Source organism: Delphinapterus leucas, chromosome 3 (assembly GCF_059928025.1).
Source record: "Delphinapterus leucas isolate spDelLeu-1000000601 "Yukka" chromosome 3, BTC_Dleu_Yukka2, whole genome shotgun sequence".
NCBI classification, from domain to species: domain Eukaryota; kingdom Metazoa; phylum Chordata; class Mammalia; order Artiodactyla; family Monodontidae; genus Delphinapterus; species Delphinapterus leucas.
The window spans coordinates 35734439-35741560 of record NC_143131.1 but is presented as its reverse complement, the minus strand read 5'-3'; the positions used below and the strand labels follow the sequence as shown (position 1 = coordinate 35741560).

The 7122-nt window shown below is 40.7% G+C and overlaps 1 long non-coding RNA gene across 1 annotated transcript; it reads left to right on the top strand.

Moving 5' to 3' along the window:
- The first annotated feature begins 1547 nt into the window (after positions 1 to 1547).
- On the top strand, positions 1548 to 3370 carry LOC149749537 (uncharacterized). Its single transcript, XR_016392634.1, has 2 exons — positions 1548 to 1897; positions 2921 to 3370. It is a non-coding gene; the product is annotated as an uncharacterized LOC149749537 (long non-coding RNA).
- The last annotated feature ends 3752 nt before the right edge of the window (positions 3371 to 7122 follow it).

Below are 7122 nucleotides of genomic sequence, written 5' to 3'. Positions count from 1 at the left end.
TTTTCTGATGGTGATACCTCACTGTAGTTTTGATTTGCATTTCTCTAGTAATTAGTAATGCTGAGCATCTTTTCATGTGCCTCTTGGCCATCTGTATGTCTTCTTTGGAGAAATGCCTATTTAGGTCTTCTGCCCATGTTTTGATTGGGGACAACCGCTGATCTTGTTAGAAGTTTGGAATAGTGTGTGCATTGGTGCAGCCTGGTGGTTAGCAAAGGACAGTCAGACTTGCTATATTTGGCTAATATATTAATGAAAGAAGGCAGCTCTATTTTTTTAACTTCCTTTATATCTCAGCCAGTAATAAACAAACAAATAAAACTCAACTCCAAGCTTTCTCAGAGGACATTCTTTTGTTGTTGGGTTTTGTTTTTTTCATTTCTTTGATCATCACTCCTTGCTTGTTTTGTTTTGTTTTGTTTCTTTTCTCATTTCTCCTGCACAACTGAGATGGAAAATAAGTAGATTTATACTTCTTGTTCTAAAACCAAGAGCTGTTTCCCTGAAAGATTTTAGCTCCTAGATTCTCTGAGGGTAACTAATGGAATGTGATATTAAAACAAGCAGCAGTTCTCAAATTGCTTGTGGACCCTCTTCAGGATAACTGGTGCTCATATAGATTACTTGTCACACTCACTCTTCCTGCTCTTGTTGGGGAACAATATCACCAGAGGAAAGAGGAACCAAGAATTGCTATAAATAAGGCATCAACTGCTGTATCAGCAACGAGAAAATAAGTCTCGTTATGTTGTCAACATTTGTTCTACTAGATATGTGGCCACAGCCTAGAGGGAACGTAACCACACTCTAAGGATCCCAGTGGTAGAAAAATCACAATACAGAACACAGCTCATGGCACTCCATCTCTCCACAGCCCCAGGCTACACAAGTTTCTCTGAAAGGTAAAGTTTTCTGAGGTCCTGCACCTAATCTTTCAATATGTGAACGGTAGTCAGACTACAGTGGGGGCTTGCTTAGTTTTACATAGATGAAGTTGATCCATCAGGCTTACCCACATTAGTTGTGACCATGAACAAAAAAGAAGGCAACAGATCTCAGGAGAATGCAAAGCAGAATGCAGAGCTCAATTCCTCCTCAATTAGGAGCTATAGAGTGGAGGAAAGGGAAGATCGTCGTACCCCTTAGAGAGGGGTGGCCTTTTTGAACATGTTTTGAATCCCCTCATTCTTGCAGCCATTTCCCACGGCCTCACCAGTTGATAGAATGTCATCGGCATCCATCATACTGCATCTGCCTTATTTCATAGACCCTCCATGTAAACTCGGAACTCCTAATGGTAAAGCCTAGAATTCTGGCCACATGTCCCCTGAAACTACATTCTTTCTGAGGTCAGTAGCAATTCTCAAACCCAATGGATAAAACCGAGTCCTCATTTGGCTGGCGTTTGTACTATATTTGACCTAACTGTCCAGTCCCGCACCCTCCTCTCAGAAATGATCTTCTCCCCGTGGTTCTCTTTGTGGGTCAATGCCTCTCTCACTCTCACTTTCACTCTGACTGCCTGCTCCTTCACTTCCGCCTCTCTGAGCTTCACAGCTCCATTTTCTTATCCACAGACTTTGCTAGGCCTGCAGCATTTCTGCTGCCCTGCATCATTAACTTACTTGTGGCTTTAGCTTGTCATGAGATCAGAGCTGACCACATGTCTCCGTGATCATTTGATCCCGTGTATAATACTGTATGGTCAGTCAGAGTCACCGACCATATATCTTGAGACAAATGTCTGAGATAGAGAATCTGCTTGGTCACAACGGAGCCAAAGGATGGACTGACTTTGAGCAGGTACACGCTCTGGTCTAATCAGCTGTAGACGGTGATAAGTACGCTACCCGGCCAGAAAGCCCCAGAGGGAGCACTGGGCAAAGGCCAACTGACTGTAAGTTTATGGCATAGGAGTTCTTCACTCTGTGCCCCCAGCTCGTCAGCTCGTCTCTACCATAATCCATTATTTATCTCTTGTTATTCCCTGCCTTCCCCACTTTTGCTACATCCACAATGGAAGTTTTACCATTTTTTCCATACTTTTTCAAGCTTTTGCAAATGTCTGCCTGAACTGTCCTCTACCATTTCTTTGTCAGCAAAATTTATTTCTTAAGATCCAAATTCACCTTCTCTGGAATAATTTCCTTACCCTTGTAGGCACTGTTGTCATCTCTAGGTTCCCATTCTCCTTTGTATTTATTCCATTTTAGTACATTTTCATAGTTACTATACTCCATGGGCCCTGTTTATTAACTCGTCTTCCCTAATAGAATGTGAGCCCCTGGAGGGACACGTCTAGCTCTTTAGTCATCATGGCTTTTTCACCAGTGCTTAGGACTGTGTCAGGAATGCAGTAGGGAGGCAATAAACGTTTTCTGAAAGAATCCGTATATAAGAGAATGAAGTATTTGGAGAGAAAATAGAAACAGTAAATCAGGGGTCAGTAAAAGAGGAAGAAAGAAAACGATAGTACTCAGGCTATAAATGACAGTCGTCCTCTTTAAATACTTTTTGCCAAACAAATACACCTGTGCAAGGCAAGTTTGTACTGCATCAATTGACTTCTTTATAAAAGGTAAGCCTACATTTATTGGGAAAGAAATTGATATTATAGCTTATATACACAATGAATACCATTTTCAAACTCCTTTTCTATAAAATAAATAGTAGCTTTTCTTAATGTTGACATCCTGGGCAAATTCTTAAAATAGCAAAACCTGGAATTGATCAGCATTATTAAATCTTTCTAAATGGTGTTAATCTGGGATAAGAATAGGAGATGAGAAAATTTTTCATTTATGGAAAATGTAGAATTATATACTTTTAAAACAAGGAACTGTTTCAGTTATTTATGACTGCAAATAAGCTATCCCAAAACCAAGTGACCTGAAACTACCATCATTTATTTTATCTCAAGGTTTTCTCTGCCGCGAATTCAACTAGGATTCAGCTGTGTCCTTTACTCCACATGTCATCGACTGCTGTCACTTTGCGATATTTAGCTAGAAGCTGAGCTGAGGTGGAGAGTTCAAGATGGCTTTCTCACATGCCTGGTAGCCTGGGGGCGGGGGCATGGGGGCGGTGCTTCACCAGTGACGCTGAACTTTGTAAATGACAGCTTCAGCTTCCAAGAGACCACGGCAAAAGTTGCTGTCTTCCTAAAGATCAGGACCCGAACTGATGCAGTGTTGCTCTTACTGAACTCTATTGGTCAAAGCAGTGACAGGCTGGGCTAGATTCAAGGGTGTTGAGGAATAGACTTCATCTCTTGATGGGGGGAGTAGCTTGTGATACAAGCAGAGAAGAAAGAAAGGTGGCCATCCTAAGGACAGCTACGATGGAAATAAAATTTTATTTCTTTTAAGAAGGTGGGTAACTTGATTCAGGTTTAAATCTGTCGATGAATAATTATGGAGTATGTATTGTGGGCCTTACTCTCTGCTCAGTTTATCCGGCCTGCCTTAAAGCCCTTAGAAGGCCTCTTTTCACGATAGATGTTACTGCTGATGATTGCTTCCTGGAAAAACCGTCTCAATTTGGCCTTAAAAAAACCCAGCCCTCCCTGGGTTGAGTCTCAGAAGAAGCAAAGTCTCATTCTAGCTACCTGTGTGATTTGGGGCAACTTAGCAGAACTTTTCAGAGTTTCTGTTTCTTTATCTGCAATATTTATTTAACAAGTCTTAGTATCTACTCTATATCTGTTCTGGTCTAAGTACTAATGATACAAAGAAACACAGGACTATTTATGCCTCAAAGAACTCACAAGGAAAGGGGCACATTCATATGTAAGTATAATGTACAGTTTTACAACAGTTAGTACTGATTGCTAAGGTCTCTTTCATGTCTAAAGTTGTGTGACTCTATGAGTTTTGATTAACTTATACATGATTTATATGTAAATGAGTGTCTTTGAAGAAATTATTCTGTTAAGGATTTAAAATATGCATCTGTACAATTTGTTTACGTTATTAATTTGTAATTGACTGCATTTTAATCTCTTCTTACAGAGTCATAAGACTCTAGAACTGAAAGTGGTTAGGAATGCATTCACTCCTTCTTCTATAGACAAAAAAACTGAGACACAGGTTAAGGAACTTTGGCTTACATCACACAGCTTGTTACTGGAAAAGGAGGCCACACCAATGCGTTCTGCACTTCACAGACCTGCTTGCTTTTAAACACACTTTAGTCCATTATCTCTTTGCCCACTGAGATGCTAAGTTCTAGAGCTCTGCCAGTTTTATTGCATCTTGTTCACCTTCTCCAGAATTCCTGTACTGTTTTGATGAAGAGAATCTCTCTACTTCACAAATTTTGGAATTCATATGGTGATATGTTAACACTTCTTTGGCCATGGGGGAAGGTCCCTAACTATGTACACACTAAGACATAAGGTTACCAATTCTACTTTCACTTGCACTATAATTCCTAACTAGGGTGAGCCTAGAAAATATAGTTGTTCACAAAAGTAAAAATTTTCATTTCTCAAGCCATAGTATTAGACTAGTTTTTTATTACTCATAATCAACAAGACATGCACTAGAGACACAGCTTTTCTGAACCTCTTTTCTTTCTCTGAGCTGTCAGGGAGAAGCATAGATGTCCAGACTACTGGCACTGGAATTGATCTTAGAATACCTTGAAGTCGGTCTCCACATTTTCCAGATATGAAAACTGAGACCAGGGCTTAACAGGCTTTTCTAGGTCCCATAGACAGTCATCAGAACTTAGAGTCCAGCTTTCTCATTCCCAAGCAGTGCCTGTGTCTAAATGAAGGAGCTTTGCTGGAGCATCCTCAGAAAATTATATTGTAATTTTGGAGGAATGCAAAAAATGAAAGTAAAGCTATTCTCCTCCAAAAAGAAATGCTAATAGTTGCTATACATCAGAGAAATGCTTTCGAAATCTATCCTTCTCTCTCATTCACAAAGACATTTTCTTCTCAGGTGGCTCAATCGGTCTATATAATAGGCCCTGAATGATAGGCAAACAGCAATTTGCCTTAAGGCAAGTACGACAAAAGGGAGGAGACTTTCACATTTGCCTCAATAATGTTTTGTTGATATCAAAATGGTTGGCTATGGAAATTCCTTGAGCCATTGTTTTCTGCCTACAGATGGTTTCCTCAAATTTTTTCAAATTAAGAAATTGTTGACATTATATTTTAAAGATAAATATTTATGCAAATTAGGTCTTCCTTCAACTTCAGCCAAGATGAGTGTGGACACACTATAAACCGGGGCAGAAACTATTGGGAGACAGCCAGGCCTTGCAGCAGTGCTGAGCACATTTGTGCCCAGTGGTGGCATATTGGTCTCTTTGCTATTTCTCTTCATTTAGCCCCCAAAGACCACCAAATCTTCCTGTGTAAATCTTTTTAACTCTTCTGCACTCTTCCCTCTAAACTTATACTCCTTATCTTACTGTGATCTTTCTTGTGTTTTCCGTTTTTCAGATATCAGCATAAATCTAAGACAGGACAATGTTCAGGCATCACAAGAGTTTATATCACATAAACCAATCATCTGAGAGAAAAAAATCAATAGTTCACTTTTATTCTCTATGTATGGATGTTATATAGACCTCTTATGACTCTACCTGTATTTTGAGTTAGATAGGAAGAATTTGGTTTATTTTCAGAATAGGCTCCAGTGAGTAGGTTCATTTCTCTTGACCTAACTATGAAGAAAACACTTAGATCTTTCAAAAATATCCGATTCTGACTCCCAGGCAGAAATGCTACTGGCGTCTTCCCTAGTGGCACACTGGTTAGTAATCAGCCTGCCAATGCAGGGACACGGGTTCGAGCCCTGGTCCGGGAAGATCCCACATGCCGCGGAGCAACTAAGCCCGTGCGCCACAACTACTGAGCCTGTGCTCTAGAACCCGAGAGCCACAACTACTGAGCCCAGACACCACAACTACTGAAGCCCGCACACCTAGAGACCGTGCTCCACAAGAGAAGCCACCGCAGTGAGAAGCCCGCGCACTGCAGTGAAGAGTAGCCCCCGTTCGTCACAATTAGAGAAAGCTCACATGCAGCAACGAAGACCCAACACAGCCAAAAATAAATAAACAAACAAACAAATAAATAAAAGAAATGCTCTTGGATTCAAATCTGACCTTCGGGGTACAAATGCTGGAGGCTATTCACTTACTCTTCTCAGTGGGATTTGCTGATATTTTCCTCTGGTTCTAATGTAGCCAGCAGTCATGTCTTTAAGACAGCTTTTAAAAAATTAAACAGAGAAAGCAAAAAGCTAGCCTCAAGGATATAGGCAAACAGAGGCCAGACTCATCTTTTTGGCAGACTAAGACATCTCCATCTGGTTGTGGCCGCAAGCCTAATGAGAAGGAAAGGCATTAATTGAATAAACAAACAACACAGTTTGATCAGAGGAGGCAATACAGGCAGTTAGCCAACTCCCAGCTTTTTCTAGGAAGGAATTACACATATTCCAAGGACTTGGTTTGGTCTCACCCTCCACAATCACTTCCAGAGAAAGAACTTCAGCGTATATGCTTCTGAATCATTGAACTTATCCTGCATTTGGGCTTTACCTTAGAGGCTAAAGTTAACTGTAACATCTTGGTTGCATCCCTTCTGCATGAGGAGAGACTGAAAGACAGAACTATCCCAGGCTCCAGGTTTGAGGAGATACATAGCCTAGAACAGTCTGTTGGCTCTCTTCACTTGCTGGCTCCCATACCCCATGTGTCTCATAGTCTACCCTCAGGGAAGTTGGGAACACTCCACTTTGGGTCCTGTCTTCACTACACTATTCATGGTGGAGACAGATGATATGAAAAGCTCTGAGTGCTGTTTTTCCTCTATTATCTGGTCCCTAGCACAGCTGTGGTACCTCACTGGAACCTGGCCTAATGGTTTTATGCAGTCAGATAATTATTCACAGGACTTATCTTCACTGAGCACATTCTGGCGAGAAAAATAATAGCAGGATACAGGAAATATTATCTGCCTCAAATTCAAAATTGGCTTGCAAAGACTTGATTCTGGTTGATGTTATGAAAGGAAAATGAATGGTCTGCTTTTCTTGGGTATGAGTACATTTGCTGAGCCCCTCCCCGTAACTGCACAACCATATATCAAAAAATACA